Source organism: Rhinopithecus roxellana, chromosome 8, assembly GCF_007565055.1.
Source record: "Rhinopithecus roxellana isolate Shanxi Qingling chromosome 8, ASM756505v1, whole genome shotgun sequence".
Taxonomy (NCBI): Eukaryota; Metazoa; Chordata; class Mammalia; order Primates; family Cercopithecidae; genus Rhinopithecus; species Rhinopithecus roxellana.
The window spans coordinates 40,658,716-40,676,448 of NC_044556.1; positions in this window are offsets into that span (position 1 = coordinate 40,658,716).

The following is a 17,733-nucleotide window of genomic DNA, read 5'->3' on the forward strand; positions in this document are numbered from 1 at the left end:
TGCCAGGGCCTCTCCCTCCAGGGACCTCTGCTTCCACCCACATTTTTCCACTTAGTCGCCCATGCTTGACACACAGTTCCTGGAGTACCCTCTTTCCCCGACCCCAGACCTGCTTTCAGAGCAAAACTCAAGTCCCTCTTCCTCCGTGAAGCTTCTCCCTCAGCTGAGCAGTGATCCGTTCTTACTCTTTTTTTTTTTTTTTTTTTTTTTTTTTTGAGACAGAGTCTCGTTCTGCCCCCAGGCTGGAATGCAGTGGCGGGATCTCGGCTCACTGCAAGCTCCGCCTCCTGGGTTCACGCCATTCTCCTGCCTCAGCCTCCCGAGTAGCTGGGACTACAGGCGCCCACCACCACGCCCAGCTAATTTTTTTGTATTTTTAGTAGAGACGGGGTTTCACCATGTTAGCCAGGATGGTCTCCATCTCCTGACCTCGTGATCCGCCCGCCTCGGCCTCCCAAAGTGCTGGGATTACAGGCGTGAGCCACTGCGCCCAGCCCTGTTCTTACTCTTAACCCCAATCCACTGACTGGGTGGGGGCAGCACGTCCAGCCTTCCCACCTCCCCTGCAGGCTTCTAGAGGGAGTTTCAAAAACTGATGAGCCTCGATCCAGGGCTTGAAAGAAGCCAGGGTGTAATCTTGTTCATGCATGCATCCCCAGAGCCTCGCCCAGTGCCTGGCACATAGTAGGCACTCAATAAATGCTGAATGGGTGAATGGTTGAATGATAGGTGCTCAATAAATGAATGACTGGCCTTCCCTTCTCAGGCTATTCCCACCATTAGTCTGCCCACCTTTCTAGACTGGGCTTGGCCACCATTAAACACGGGGTGGGGGTGAGGGCCCCTGCAGTTCACGGTGCAATATTCACCAGTTTTGCCCTGTGCCTCATAAAGGCAAACCTGGCTTTTGATTACCATGTGTGGATGTTTCTGTGTCCTTTCTTCTCTGTCCCTGGGGACAGGGTGGTCTGTGAATATGTGACATTTCTGTAGTTCAGTATCCGAAGGTTTCTCTTGGGGGTAGGGGCTCCTGGGCGGCCAGATGAATTGGGTCGCTGGGAACCCAGACCTCAGATGGGGACTTAATGGCTTCTTCCTCTCAAGCCAAATTCGCCTCCACCCACTCCCTCTGAAGAACTGGGCATTTGCCAAAGTAACCACTGGAGTCATCTAATGGCCCTCCCCTCCCCAGGTTTCCCACAGCTTTCAGGGACAGTGGGCAAGAGGACCCCACCACCACCACCTTAATGGAACACACCATCCTCCCCTCTCAACAGCACACTCAGTGCAGCGAGACTGACCCCTGACCCCCTTCCAACCCTCCCCACCTTGGACAGGAAGGAAGTAATGCACCTTCTCTTGCTGATTATTTATTTGTTTGGAGAGACAGAAATGTAAAAGTGTATCTAGAAATATCTGTATCTCTATATATTTTTAACTGACTCTTTGGAATCCCCTGGGGTGGGGTGAGGGGTAAGTTTAGGCTTTCGCGGAGGGGAGGAGACATGGAGCCTGGGAACTCCTTGTTCTCCCCTCTGCTGCCTCTCCCCACCCCTTAAAGCGGTTGGTAGAAGGAATGGCATTTGTATGGGGGGAGGGAGGCTGGAATGGAGAATCTGGATTCTCTCCTCTTCCCCATTCAAGTCCCAGAGGGAGGGAGGGAGGTGGTGAGGAAGAGGAAGGAAGGGGCAGGACGGGCCATGGAGGTGCCCCACCGCCACACCTGACAATCACCCACACTCCTGGGGCTCTTCCTGGGTCCTGGGGCAGGGCGAGTCCAAGTGTGAGGCTGTTGATTTGTTTTCAATATTTCTTTTCGTGCTGTATGGTGATGCTTTCTTAGTATTCTACACAATAAGAAAAGACAAAGTCCTTGAGATTCTTATGAGTTTTGTTTGAAAACTCTTTCACTATATTTGTTGTAAAGAGGTTTACTATTAAAAGAAAAAGAATACACGTTTCTGATACTTCGGCGTGGGTTTTGGTTTCTTTGGTGCCGCGAGGATGGGAAGGAAGGACTGGTGTAGCCCCATCATGATGAGAGGCAGCGCTTCACCTCAGCAGGGAAGAATGGGGGGCGGCCTGCAGGGTGGGGCACTTCACAGGTCTCAGGTGGGGTTTTCAGGTGAGAATTTCTTGTAAGTGTTCTATCAGAAGGAGGCAGCCCCAGGCCACACTAAAGAGGAGTTGCCCAGCTAGAAGCCTCAGGAGGGATTCTGGGACACAAAAACAGAAATGCCACCCAAGGTTGGGTTCAAACCAGGATGGTGTTGGGGGTGGGAGTGTGGCACGGTGAGGACCTTTGCCCACTGAAAGCCTTCCTCAGCAGAGAGTTGCCCGGGCACTGTGAGGCACAGGCGGATTCCACCCTCGTGCTCCTCACAGCATGCTTCCCTCCAGCAGAGGAAGCCGCTCTTGCCCTTTTGAAGTGCTTTAACAGTGCCAAGGAGCCTCTCTCTCCCCTCCTCACACACCCCACAGGACCACCCCACCCCACCCCGCCCCACCATGCCCTCCAGCCAGTGTGGCCTGCTCTTAAACGTGCCTCCTTGGCCGGGCACCGTGGCTTACGTCTATAATCACAGCACTTTGGGAGGCCTAGGCGGGTGGATCACCTGAGGTCGGGAGTTCGAGACCAGCCTGACCATCATGGAGAAACCCCGTCTCTACTAAAAATACAAAATTAGCCGAGCGTGGTGGCACATACCTATAACCCCAGCTGAGGGAGGCTGAGGCAGAAGAATCGCTTGAAACTGGGAGGTGGAGGTTGCGGTGAGCTGAGATTGTGCCATTGCACTCCAGCCTGGGCAACAACAGTGAAACTCTGTCTCAAAAAAAAAAAACCCTGCCTCCTCATACCCAGCACAGCCGTGCCCTGGGACAGATGCAGTGGCTGTAGAGGAAAGCAGATGGAGGAAAGCAGATCCGGCTTGGCTTCCTCCAAACAGGCTGTGGCTGCTTCTCTGTACCTAGCCCAGGTGCTGCGGAGACAAACGTGGAGTGTGAGGGGCCATATACAGTGGCAGAGACAGGCCTACAAATGCCTAAAATCCATGAGGCATGGTTAAGGCTGTGGGTGCTACACATGCAGGCTGTGGTGGGAGCACACAGGAGTCAGGCTTTGTGCCTTGGCTTTCCTCATTTGCAAAATGCAGATGACCATCTCTACTGGTCCTGCTTCCCTCATAAGGTCATTGCAGTCTTCCCCTCACTTCTCCCTCAGTAGGGGCAGAGAGGAACGATGAGCTGAGCAGGAAGGGGTTAAGAGGATACCACCCTCCAGATGAGGCTCCCTGCTGATTACCTGCTCCCCTGTAGCAGCTTCCAAGATGACCTCCAATGATCCCTGCCTGGTATTCATGCCCTTGTGTGGTCCCCTCCTTCAGCGAATCATGGTTGGTATGTGTGTCCAATTAAAAAAAGACAGAGTGATAGCATGTGACTTCCAAGGCTAAGTCGTGGTTTCTACTCCATCTCCCTCTCCCTCCTCCTCCCCCTTCCTCCCCCCCCCTCCCTCTCTGTCTCCCCATCTCCTCATTTGCCCTGGGGAAAGCCAGATCCCATACTGTGGGACACTTAAGCAGCCCTATGGAAAGGCCCACATGGCAAACAACTGATGCCTCTTGCCAACCACCGTCTGAGTGAGGTCATCCTCTCCTCTGTCCTTGTAGTTCCCAAAATTCTGCAGATGTTGGTACAGGTGAGAACCCACTGGTACAATGTACACTGTAGCTCAGCCACAGCCATGAAGAGAGGACCACTGTCTTCTGCACATCTGCAGTTGGTTCCTCAGACTGGCCTGTGCCTCCTTCCGTATAGCCATCATTCCATGATGTCTTGGGTAGGCGTTAGTATTGCCCACACATATTTCCAGTTCTCTTCCCTTCCTGGACACACGAAAGGCTGTGCATCCCAGTCCCTGTATAGTCAAGTGGAGTTATTGGACTAGTTCTGGGCTGTAGCCTATAATGGGAAGTAATGTGTGTCCCTTCTGAAATGCAGCTAGTTCCTGATTCTCCAAACACTCTTTCCCTGTTGTGGGAATTGCAGAAGCACGTGTTGAGGAGGAGCGCTAGCAGATCAAAGCAGCCTAGGCTGCTAAGCTGCCCTAAGGTTTTGTCCAGCACGAGTGGACTTTGTGTGAATAGAAAATAACTGTGTTTTGTTAAACCACAGTGATTTTGAGTGCTGTGTCTGCCATATAACCTATCCTGACTGATACAGTATCCCTCTCACACTTGGACAACCTTGAAGCCTGATCTACTGTATACTCCTTGTTGGTGTGGCACAAGGATCTCTGAACTTGGCATAGTCCAGAACTAACTGGTTCAACTCCTAGTTCTGCCACTTACCAGTTGTGTGGTCTTGGGTAGTCACATTCTCCTTAAGCCTCTGTTTCTGTAAAACAGAGCTAATAGCTGCTTGTTTTCTCTCATCCCCCACCTTCCCCCTCTTCAATTCATCCTCCCCATCTTTGGCCCAGCTCTGATAATCTAACATGTCATGGTTCTCCACTGCCCACCATCTAAAGTCCTAACTCCTTGGCCTTGCTCCCAAGGCCTTCAAAGAGCCAGCACAACCTCTTTTCCAGCCTTAGTCCCTATGGCTCCCTCTGCATCCCTTGGACTCTAGGCAGACCAGATAGCCCTATCAGTTCCCTTACAGATCTGTTGTGGTATGGCCCACGCCATAATCTGTCTGAAATCCAACAAACATCAAGCACCTATACTTTGTGAAACCTTGTGTTAGGCACTGGGGACATAGGAATGAGATAGCTCCTGCCTCTAGGCAATTCACAGTCTAATGGCCACAGGAGACAAGTGAACCAACAGTTTATACTTGAGTCTGTGTTAAATGTCACATAGAAAGAATGTAAGTGGGCTTTTGGGATCAGAGATGTGGTACACCCAAATCCAAACTAATGAAAATAAGAGGAGGCTTCTTAGAGGAGGTGCTTGAGCTGGATTTTGAAGACATACAGGAGTCGCCTGGGCAAATGAGAGTAAGGAAGACATTCCTTATAGCAGGAATAACACATAAGGTATGGAGAGACTATAGTGGCTTCAGGAAATCAAATACGGGGATGCAGGTCAAAGGAACAGCACATAGAACCGAAGAGGTGGGCAGAGGCCCCATTATAAAGGGCCTTGATTGCCAAGACTTGGACTTTATTTTGCAGATATTTGGTCATCAAAAGATTTTAAGTAGAGGAGGGATTTGACCAAACTTGCATTTCAGAAAGCTCCTGCCAGTAAAAGTTGCCCTCTGACAGTAATGCTGAAAATCAGCTGGAAAGGAATGCCGCATTGGAGGCAAGTGGCCTGTCAGGATCCTCTACAAGTAGAAATAGTGAGAGCCTACACCCAAGGAAGGCGTAGACAGAAGGATGGAGAAAAAATGAGTTTTGTAGATACTGAAGAGAACACTTACTACTGCTACTCGTCAAAGACATGAAAATAGATGAACTTACTTGGTTTGGGTAAGAAGAGGTCTAGCAAAAAACTGCTTTACCACGCCTATTTCTATCTTCGAAACCCTTCCTATCTTTAAGGTTTTACTCCTACAATTTTCCCATCATGAAACTTTTCCTGACTTCTCTCCCTCCCCTGTCCTGCCTAACTGGCTGTGGTATCCTCCAATGAAGTGTCTTAGGAATCTGCCCCCCGCTTTTTTTTTTTTTTTTTTTTTTTTTTGAGACAGAGTCTCTGTCACCCAGGCTGGAGTGCAGTGGCATGATCTCGGCTCACTGCAAGCTCCATCTCACAGGTTCAAGTGATTCCCCTACCTCAGCCTGCCGAGTAGCTGGGACTACAGGCACCCGCCACCATGCCTGGCTGATTTTTTGTATTTTTAGTAAAGACAGGGTTTCACCGTGTTAGCCAGGATGATCTTGACGTCTTGACGTCGTGATATGCCCACCTCAGCCTCCCAAAGTGCTGGGATTACAGGCATGAGCCACTGCGCCCAGCCAGGAATTTGCCCCTTCTTTATAGCACCTACCTCATTTTACCTGGAAATGTAGGTACCAGTTTCTGTTTTTTCTCTACAACCATACTGAAGCTCCTTTTAAAAATGTACTGCCGGCCAGGCATGGTGGCTTACACCTGTAATCCCAGCACTTTGGGAGGCCAAGGCGGGTGAATTACCTGAGGTCAGAGTTCAAGACCAGCCTGACCAACATGGTGAAACCCCATCTCTATTAAAAATACAAAAAATTAGCTGGGTGTGGTGGCGGGCACCTGTAGTCCCAGCTACTCGGGAGGCTGAGGTAGGGGAATCACTTGAACCTGGGAGGCAGAGGTTGCAGTGAGCTGAGATCATGCCACAGCACTCCAGCCTGGGCAGCAGAGCAAGACTCCTTCTCAAACAAAAACAGCAGAGCAAGACTCCTTCTCAAACAAAAAACCAGGTATGGTGGTATGCACCTGTAATCCCAGCTACTCAGGAGGCTGAGGCAGGAGAATTGCTTGAACTCGGCAGGTGGAGGGTGCAGTGAGCCGAGATAGTGCCACTGCACACTAGCATGGGTGACAGAGCAAGACTCTGTCTTGGGGGTAAAAGAAAAAATGCACTGCCTTGCCCATGTTTGTATGTGGCCCCATGCCTGGCACACAGTATGTGTTCAGTGGGGCTAAAATGAAATAATGCATGTGAAAGTGCACTCTGTAAACTGTGGAGAGTACTACAAACCCTATAGATTTTTTAAAATAATACTCAAGAGCATATAACTTTTTGCAGCATCTCCTCTACTTTTCAGCTGCAAGATCAGCTCCTGAAGCAGCACAGATCCTTAGGGTCCCAGTTTCCTGGACTCAGATATGGGTCCACAGAAGAATTAGCACCCACTAGGCTCCTGTACCCAGAGGCAGGCGGCTCTTGGTAGGCGGGAGGCAAAGGGTGGTATTTGTTCCAGCCAAGAAGGCCAGACTGCCAGACCAGTTCTCTGTAGCTCATCTTCTTCTGACTCACACCCCTCAGTCCCATGGGCTGAGTAACTTTTCCAGCCTTGTGATTGTGGAAACTTGTTTCAGAACAGCGGATGTGAAAGGGACACTTGGGCGACCCCACCCCAGGTTCCAGAATGGCTCGATTCTACTGGAGCCAATACCCAGGCTGGAGTGCAGTGGCGCGATCTCGGCTCACTGCAACCTCCGCCTCCTGAGTTCAAGTGATTCTCCTGCCTCAGCCTCCTGAGTAGCTAGGATTACCAGCACGCGCCACCACACTTGGCTAATTTTTCTGTTTTTAGTAGAGATGGGGTTTCACCATATTGGTCAGTCTGGTCTCAAACTCCTGACCTCGTGATCCGCCTGCCTCAGCCTCCCAAAGTGTTGGGATGACAGGCCTGAGCCACCGCGCCCGGCACTCTGTTTGCAGTCTAAAATCACTGTGTCACTGCCCAAAGTCCATTCCCCTGCCCTATTTCACAGTTGGTAAACCAGAGGCCCAAGAGGAAAAGGAGGCACTAGGAAGCTCCCACAGCCTCCCGCTCTTCTCCCAGCTAGGTCTAGTTCAGATCAGCCTGGGTGGGGGGGGCTCAGGATTTAGTGCTTCCAGTCGGACTGATTTATATTTGACAATGCCCCCGCCCCCGTCCCCGTCACCCTCTCCACCCTGCCACCTTTGTTTTGTACTTGCTGCCAATTGTTTACAGCTCCAAGGGCTTCGCTCAGGCAGTTTGTTTGGTCTCATAAAGTGCGGTCCCGCCTTCGCAGGGGAGAGTCACTCCTATTTACTGCGCATCAGCCGCCACGTGCCCCATAAAAGCTGGTTACGACGACGCCGGCCGGAGCTGGGAGGAGAGGGACCCCGCCTACGGGAAGGTCACGAGCCCGCCAGGCCCCGCCCTCACGTGACCTGCGGGGAACGTCCTCGCCTGTGTCACTACCCTCGGCGGAGAGCGAAGCCTGGCGCCGGCAGTGGCATCCAATCCCTGCCCTGCCAACTATAGCCGGGCGGGGAGGAGGGAGCGGTTCCGGGTTCAGGAAGAGAAAATATCCATCTAAGGCGAAGGGGTAGAAGGGAGGTCGAGGGAAGGCAATAAAGTCACTTTTTTAATCTCCTCTATGCTGTAAACTCCCCGAAGGGAGAAATCACCATATTCCTATGTGTATGGCACACAGGAGACGCTCAGTAAATGGGCTGATTGGCAACTGGCCCTCGGACCCCGCTCGGATGCAGCGCCAGTCCCGCCGCCCTACGTAGCAGCCCCTTCACCCCTCTCCCCCGGCGTCCTCCCGGCTGTGACAAGGCAAATGAGGCAATGGTTCGGCCAACCAACGCTTCCAAGCCTGCGGCCCGCGGCCAGGAAGGCGCCTCAATCCGCTTGTCCAACACTGCAGTGGGTGCGGACAAAGACCCCAGTCCACTCTCCGCGCCCCTGCCCATGGGCGGGAAGCGGAACCTCAGCCTCACTCGGCTGGCTCTGCCAGTGACAGACGGAATCATCAGCCAACTGCACCCGGGCAGGACGCATGCGCACCCAGAAGATGTAGCCCTAGATGGGGAAAAACCGAGCCGAGAGAGCCAATTTTGGCTGGGTCTCTCAAGGTCTTCCCAGAGAGGGTGCGCATGCGTAAATCTAGCACCTCCTCTAAATCTAAAGCCCTGCTCAGTTCGAGGGGGACAGCGCCCTCTGTCCTCCTGGCCGTTTTCCTGAACTCCTAACCTCAGTCAACACTGCCTCGGGACCTCGCGCTGCCTGGAAGATCCAGAAGAAAGGAAGCATCTTGGCCCCTGCCTCGGGGGCGACACGACCGTCCCCAAACACAGCGAGTCACTGGCCTGGGTCTTTGTGCAGTGGCCCCTCTAGGAGCGGGGGACCAACGATGGCACGAACATTAATTTGAGGAGGATGCTTCGCAGTTTACGAAGCGCGTTATATCCATTGTCTCAGAAGTTCTTCACAAAAAAAAAAAAAAAAAAAAAAAAAGGTTGGCAAGAAGCTGACGCTCAGGAAGGTGAAGGGGTCGAGTCCAAGGACACTGCCTGTCAAGATGAAATGGCCTGGAACCCAGGCGACCCAACTCCCCATTCAATGCTCTTTGTTTTTATTTTGTTTTTTGAGACAAGGTCTTGCTCTATCGCCCAGGCTGGAGTGCAGTGGCGCGATCTTGACTCACTACAACCCCTGCCTCAGCCTCCCAAGTAGCTGGGACTATGGCGCCCGCCGCCACGCCCAGCTAAGTTTTTGTATTTTTAGTAGAGACAGGGTTTCACCATGTTAGGCAGGATGGTCTGATCTCCTGACCTCAGGTGATCCGCCCGCCTCGGCCTCCCAAAGTGCTGGGATTACAGGCGTGAGCCACTGCTCCTGGCTCCATTCAGTGCTCTTTTACCATGATAAGCAGTTTCCTTGCTCTCCAGGAGCTTGTGTTTAGTTGGCCTAACAGCACATAAGATCAAGGAAAAGGCGGTTTCAGTCTTTTTAAATTTTTTTTTAATAGACAATGGGTGCTAGAGGCGTTCAGAAACGGCACAGGCCACTTTGTGCTCCTGTGATCTGAAGGCAGCGTGAAGAAGATGAGGCTTGGAAAATGGATGCAAAGTACATAATTGGAGTGGATCAATCTTAGGAACAGGCCACGCTCAGTGGTTCACGCCTGTAATCCCAACACTCTGTGAGGCCAGGGCGGGAAGATCACCTGAGCCCAGGAGTTCCAAAACAAGCAAAATTAAGCAATATAGGGTTAAATATAGCAATATAGGGATAAAACTTTGGGAAAAGCAAGGAATGATAAGCACAAAATGTATTAATAGTTACCATAGAGAGATTGGGGATGGGAGGAAAAAAACACAGGTGGATGCCATTGGTAATGGTGCAGTTTTTGGGATAAATGGTAGATTTATGGGTATTCATCTAATTATGTATATAACACATATATACATTATAATTATTCTTTTGTATGTATAAAATGTAATTTAAAAGATGATAATGGAATCACAGCCTCCCACCCCAGTACATTACACAGTTGAAGAGAGGGAAAGCCAGCCAGGCGTGGTGGTTTACGCCGGTAATCCCAGCACTTTGGGAGGCCGAGGCAGGTGGATCACTTGAGTCTAGGAGTTCGAGACCAGCCTGGGCAACATGGTGAAACCCCGTCTCTACTAAAGATACAAAAATTAGCCAGGCATGGTGGCGTGCACCTGTAGTCCCAGCTACTTGGGAGGTTGAGGTGGGAGGATCACTCGAGCCCAGGAGGTCTAGGCTGTAGTGAGCCGAGATTACACCACTACACTCCAGCCTGGGGGACAGAGCAAGACCCTGTCTTCAATCAGAAAAAAAAAAAAAAAAAAAAGAGGAGGGTGCGGGGTGGGGGTGGAAAGACTTATATGTATTGTAGTTGGTTAAAGAGCATTTCTACATACTTTATACTTTATACCAGGTGATTCTCACAAGAAGGATTCAATAATCTGCATGTTAGAGATGAAGAGACTCAACTGAAAGTTACTTAAGGCCACTAATTTTTAAATTTTGTAGAACACGGTGGCTCAAGCCTGTAATTCCAGCACTTTGGGAGGCCGAGACAGGCGGATCACGAGGTCAGGAGATCGAGACCATCCTGGCTAACACGGTGAAACCCCATCTCTACTAAAAATACAAAAAACTAGCCGGGCGAGGTGGCGGGCGCCTGTAGTCCCAGCTACTCGGGAGGCTGAGGCAGGAGAATGGCGTGAACCCGGGAGGCGGAGCTTGCAGTGAGCTGAGATCTGGCCACCGCACTCCAGCCTGGGTGACAGAGCAAGACTCCGTCTCAAAAAAAAAAAAAAAAAAAAAAAAAAAAAAAAAATTTTGTAGAACAAAGTCTTGGCATGTTACCCAGGCTGGTCTTGGACTCTTGGCTTCAAGTGATCCTCCCTCCTCGACCTCCCGAAGTGTTGGGATTACAGGCATGAGCCACTGCACCTCACCCCCAAAAACATTTGGAAGGACAAGTTAACAGGACTTATTGCCAAAATAGATATGAAGTATGTTGTTATGGTTATGTATATTATTGCATGTTGTGTGTGGTCACAGGATTTTTGATCCGCTGTAACTGGAAGAAATGCCTAACGGGCAATTAACAACATGGGATAGTGCTCAAGAGAGATAAGGGGTGATATGTCACACTGAGATATAAGGGAAAGAGCACTGGAGTTGGAGTTAGGAGACCTGATTTCTAGACCTAACCTTGTCTTTAATTAACAGTGTCATCTTGGAAAAATCCCTTCATTTGCCTAAGTCTATTCCCTCATATACTAAAGATATATACACACAATGATAGCTCTAAGGAAGAATGTGCCCATCCCCTTCTTAAGATCCTACTCATCTAGTTAAAAAAAACAGATATCCAGTATTAAAACTTGGCTTCCGTGGTGAAACTCCGTCCCTACTAAAATACAAAAAATTAGTTGGGCATGATGGTGGGCGCCTGTAGTCCCAGCTACTTGGGAGGCTGAGGCAGGGGAATCACTTGAACCCAGGAGGCAGAGGTTGCAGTGAGCCAAGATGGTACCACTGCATTCCAGCCTGGCAACAGAGCGAGAGTCCGTCTCAAAAATAAAATAAAATAAAATAAGAAACTTTGCTTCCCTCTGTTGTCCCATATTATGTTCGTTTTTCTATTATAGGACTTACCACATTTTACATTGTATGCATGTCTGTCTGCTCCAACAGAAGTGGCTTTCTTGAAGGAAGGAATTCTACCTTGTTCAACTTTATATTCCCCCACAGTGCCTTGCAGAAAGTAGGAGCCCAGTAAATGTATATTGAATTGCTCAGAATTGTGTGGTGAGGTAGAAAGTATTGCTTAATCTCTCCGAGACCTCAATTTCCTTATTTGTAAATTAAGCTGCTCGTTAATTTCTAAATTTCTTTTGAGTTACAGAATTCTGTTACCCGACAAGGTTTCACAGATTGAGAAGACTGAATTATTTGATTTCTAAATTCCCTTTCAACTTCAATATTAAATGATTTTATAATACCGAGTTGCAAGTGATCTACATGGAAGTTCAACAAGTTATCAGAGGAAAAACATGTGCAAAAAGACTGAGAACAGAAGTAACATCTAGCTATCCAATACAAGAGAGAGAGAAGCCACTGAAAGTAACATGGAAGAGTCAGTCTGAAAAGCAGGGGAGATAATAATAGAAGGAGTGACAGAATCAGATGCTGAGAGGACTACCATGCAAATGAGTGAAGTGGTCCACTGGTAAGCATTAGGGAGTTGTGGAGAATGGAGAGGCCATGGCCCATCTAAAGTCAGCTGTGTCGTGTTATCGATGTGTGTTGCCACATCTTCCGGGTTTTTGTTTGTTTGTTATTGTTGGTTTTGTTTTTTGTTTTTTTGAGACAAACTGGCTGTCACCAGGCTGGAGTACAGTGGCATGATCTCGCCTCACTGCAACCTTCTTCGCCTTCTGGGTTCAAGCGATTCTCCTGCTCAGCCTCCTGAGCAGCTGGGATTACAGGCGCACACCACCACACCTGGCTAATTTTTGTATTTTTAGTAGAGACAGGGTTTCACCATGTTGGCCAGGCTGATCTCAAACTCCTGGTCTCAGACGATCTGCCCACCTTGGCTTCCCAAAGTGCTGGGATTACAGACATGAGCCACCATCCCTGGCCTAGTTTTTAAGAAGCTGGTAGGCCGGGCGCGGTGGCTCAAGCCTGTAATCCCAGCACTGGGAGGCCGAGACGGGTGGATCACGAGGTCAGGAGATCGAGACCATCCTGGCTAACATGGTGAAACCCCGTCTCTACTAAAAATACAAAAAACTAGCCGGGCGAGGTGGCGGGCGCCTGTAGTCCCAGCTACTTCGGAGGCTGAGGCAGGAGAATGGCGTAAACCCAGGAGGCGGAGCTTGCAGTGAGCTGAGGTCCGGCCACTGCACTCCAGCCCGGGTGACAGAGCAAGACTCCGTCTCAAAAAAAAAAAAAAAAGAAGCTGGTAATACAGATTTTTATTTGAAATCTCATTGTTTGGCCGGGCGCGGTGGCTCAAGCCTGTAATCCCAGCGCTTTGGGAGGCCGAGACGGGCGGATCACGAGGTCAGAAGATCGAGACCATCCTGGCTAACATGGTGAAACCCCGTCTCTACTAAAAAATACAAAAAACTAGCCGGGCGAGGTGGCGGGCGCCTGTAGTCCCAGCTACTCGGGAGGCTGAGGCAGGAGAATGGCGTAAACCCGGGAGACGGAGCTTGCAGTGAGCTGAGATCCGGCCACTGCACTCCAGCCCGGGCGACAGAGCGAGACTCCGTCTCAAAAAAAAAAAAAAAAAAAAAAAAAAAAAAAAAAAAAAGAAATCTCATTGTTTGTAAGTGTTAGCAACAAGTTCAGATTACTTTACAATTCTGTGCAGGTCAAAAAAAAAAACACATCATTAGGCCAAATATTTGGGCCACCTATCCATAACCTCTCCAGTATAGTACCAAAGGAGGAACTCTTTTTCACCGTCAAATCATACATGCTTAAGTATGATGTTAGTGGAAGAGCCTCTCTGTTCATAGCAGCTCTGTGATATGCATCCCAACCCTTCCTGGTACTTCCAGGACTTTGCCCCATTGATTATCTCCTCGTTCTCCTCTGTTTTCAACTTCTCCTTGTCTACTTGCACCTTCTCTTCATTCTAAGAACATGCTGAAGTCTCTCCACATTCTGAAAACTCACTGCTCCATTGTCTTATAGCCACTTACAGGCATTTTCTAGAAAGTTCTTTCTTTTTTTTCTCTTTTCCAACAAATTTCTTGACAACATCAATTACATTTGCTATTTCCTCTCCCTCTCTTCCCACTGTAAGTTGGCTTTACTCCTCAACTCACAGAGTTTGCATCTACACTTCAGCCTTTCTCAACAGGGCAAAGATCTCCACTGTGAAATTCATTGACACTGCCCAACTAGGTTAAAACTTCTCACGCTCAGATATTAAGTATTATATATTTTTTATTTTAGCACCTAAGAGATGTTCAGTCAGTGTTTATTGAACCAAAGGGGAACCAGTATGTGTTTACTGAACCAAAATGGAAAGAGTTTTCAAGAAAGAAGGATGGTCAGCGTCATCAAATTTGCAGAAAGATCAAAGACTGTGGTGGCCAAATGAAACCCACTGGATTTTAAGATAAGGAGATTACTAGTAACTTTTGAGGGTGCAGTTTCGGTTTAGGGAGTTGGTTGACATTGCCGTGGTTTATAAGGAAGATGGCTGTGGAGTGAGTGTAAACCATGCATTGGAGAAGTTTGGCACAATAGGGAGGAAACAGCAGGAAATATTGGAGACAATCATGCCAGTTAGAGTTCTCAGGATTGAGAAAATCCTGGCATATTTGTAAGTAAAGAAGACAAAACTAGTGGCATAGGAGATGCTGAAAATGTTTGATAAAGAGAACACCCCAGAGCACACCAGCAGAGGTGACGGGAGACAATTGAGAAGTTAGCGGATTCAAGGAATTGGTTGGCCTTTACAAGGAGGTGAGAAGTCACCTCTGAATTAGGCAGAAAGGTTAAAGGCATGAGTCATAATTATACACAGACCCTTGAGTGAGGAAATGTGATGGAGGAGAGCTCCTGCGCATTTTATCAATAAAGTGGAAACAAGGTTACATGTTTCCAGTAGTCGGCTGGGGTAGTAGTAGGTTGCTAGCAATCTCAGAGACTATTCTTTGCAGGCTCTACTCCTTTTGCCCACCTTGTAAATAGTATTGTTTCCTTGCTGAGGATGGGGGTGGCGGTCTGTCTTTGACTGCCCTCTCTTCTTCTTTTTTTTTTTTTTTTTATTATGCTTTAAGTTCTAGGTTACATGTGCACAATGTGCAGGTTTGTTACATATGTATACATGTGCCATGTTGGTGTGCTGCACCCATCAACTCATCAGCACCCATCAATTCATCATTTACATCAGGTATAACTCCCAATGCCATCCCTCCCCCAACTCCCCTCCCCACAATAGGCCCCTGTGTGTGATGTTCCCCTTCCGGTGTCCAAGTGATCTCATTGTTCAATTCCAACCTATGAGTGAGAACATGCGGTGTTTGGTTTTCTGTTCTTGCGATAGTTTGCTGAGAATGATGGTTTCCAGCTGCATCCATGTCCCTACAAAGGACACGAACTCATCCTTTTTTATGGCTGCATAGTATTCCATGGTGTGTATGTGCCACATTTTCTTAATCCAGTCTGTCACTCCTTTTCAGGGCAGTATCATCTACTCCTTAGTTTTAAGCAACCCCTAGAGGCTGATGGCTCCTAATCTACGTCTATAGCTGAAATCTCTCTCGAGCTTCAGACCTATGTGTATAGCCATGCTTATGGCATATCCCTAGGATATTTCACAGGTTAAACCTAACAGGAACTCTGTATTTTCAGCACTGACACTGCTAATTTCTCCTAAATTCTTTGTTTTAGCTAATGGTCACACTACCTCCCCAGCTGCTCAAGCCAGATACCTCTCTCTCTCTTTCCCTCCCTCTCTCTAAATATGTGTGTGCCTGTATCTGTGTATGTAGACAAGTAGGTATTTAAAAGAATAGGAACATACTTATATTTTTTGTATTATATTATGTTTTCTTTTACATTTACTAATACCATGATCATTTGATCATGCCAATAAATACTTTTCTACATTTTTAGTGCCTGATAAGTATTATCTTCTAACCATGTACTGTATTCTACTGCCTTGTTGAAAATGTGTTTGTTTTCTCTTTTTTTTTTTTTTTTTTTTTTTGGCTATCAGGAATAGTACTGAGTGAGTCCAGGTGTGGTGGCCCATGCCTGTAATCCCAACACTTTGGGAGGCTGAGGTGGGAGGATTATATGATCTCAAGAGTAAGACCAGCCTGGGTAACATAAGGAGACCCTGTCTCTACAAAAAATAAAACAATTAGCCGAGAGTGGTAGAGAATGTCTGTGATCCCACTTACTTAGGAGGCTGAGGTGGGAGGATCATACGAACCTGGGAGGTCAAGGCTTCAGTGAACCGTGATCGCACAACTGTACTTCAGCCTGGGCAAGAGAGTGAGACTATTTTGAATAAATAAAGAGCACTGAACATATCTGTACGTATATTTTACTTCCTTAGATTGAATACTTAGAACTGCAAATAGAGGGCCATGAAGTATACGCATTTGAGATGGATTCTCGCTCTGTCGCCCAGGCTGGAGTGCAGTGGCACGATCTCGGCTCACTGCAAGCTCTGCCTTTCGGGTTCACGCCATTCTCCTGCCTCAGCCTCCCGAGTAGCCGGGACTACAGGCACCCGCCACCACACCCGGCTAATTTTTTTGTATTTTTAGTAGAGATGGGGTTTCACCATGTTAGCCAGGGTGGTCTCGATCTCCTGACCTCATGATCCACCCGCTTCGGCCTCCCCAAGTGCTGGGATTACAGGCGTGAGCCACTGCGCCCGGCCCCCTGAAAATATTTTAATACATTTTGCCAAATTGGCCTTCCAGAAAAATTATACCAGCAGTATATGATAACATCCTTGCCAATATGGATATTATCATTTTTAATTTTTGCCATTGTAGTAGATTATATCTGACCCTCCAACTCTCAACCACACCTTTTCCCTAAATCCTTCATCATTCCCTTCCAAGTACCCTCACAACTCCCCTGGGACACATAACTTAATTGAAAGGCAGAGAGGAGGGACCAATTTCCCATAAGGATGATTCCCAATCTTCTCCACTTTCCTCTAACCCCACTGTTGCTGCTCTTGTTCATAGAGGTTTCTAGGCCAACCTGCGCAAGCTTCCAAAATAATTTTTTGTGTGTGTGTGTGACAGAATCTCACTCTGTCGCCCAGGCTGGAGTGCAGTGGCTGCTCACTGCAAGCTCCGTCCCCCAGGTTCACGCCATTCTCCTGCCTCAGCCTCCTGAATAGCTGGGACTACAGGCGCCCGCCACCACGCCCGGCTAATTTTTTTGTATTTTTAGTAGAGACGGGGTTTCACTGTGTTTGCCAGGATGGTCTCGATCTCCTGACCTTGTGATCCGCCTGCCTCGGCCTCCTAAAGTGCTGGAATTACAGGTGTGAGCCACTGCGCTCGGCCCCAAAATAATTTTTTTGTAACTCTTTAGTATCTTCCTCTAACTCCCTCTCTTCCTAAATTCCTGTCTCTGAGAGATTATCTTCCCCCTCCTTGCTGAGAGTGACTTTTCAAAAGCACTTTGTCCTTCTTTCCTCCCCTAACCTTTGCGTTTGTGTTATGCCATTGCTGCCTCCCATTAACAGAGTATTAATTTCTTCTCTCTGCCAAAAACATATTTGAATCTCTTCTATTCAAGAAAAAAGAAAAAGAATTCCATTATCCTCAAACCACCACATTCTTTTCTCCTTCCTTCACCATCAATTTTTTTTGAGATGGAGTCTTGCTCTGTTGCCCAGGCTGGGGTGCAGTGGTACAATCTTGGCTCACTGCAAGCTCCACCTCCTAGGTTCGAGCGATTCTCCTGCCTCAGCCCCTGGAGTAGCTGGGATTACAGGTGCCTGCCACCACACCTGGCTAATTTTTTTGTATTTTTAGTAGAGATGGGGTTTCACCATGTTGGCCAGGCTGGTCTCGAACTCCTGACCTCAGGTGATCTGCCCACCTCAGCCTCCCAAAGTGTTGAGATTCAGGCGTGAGCCACCACGCCTGGCCACCATCAAACTTCAGAGTGCTGAGAAGTGTCTATTGACTCTCATGTACCTCTCAGCATCTTGAATTCTGGGGTCCAGCTCCTTACTCCTGAAATTGCAGTCTTCAGGGTCCCAGGCA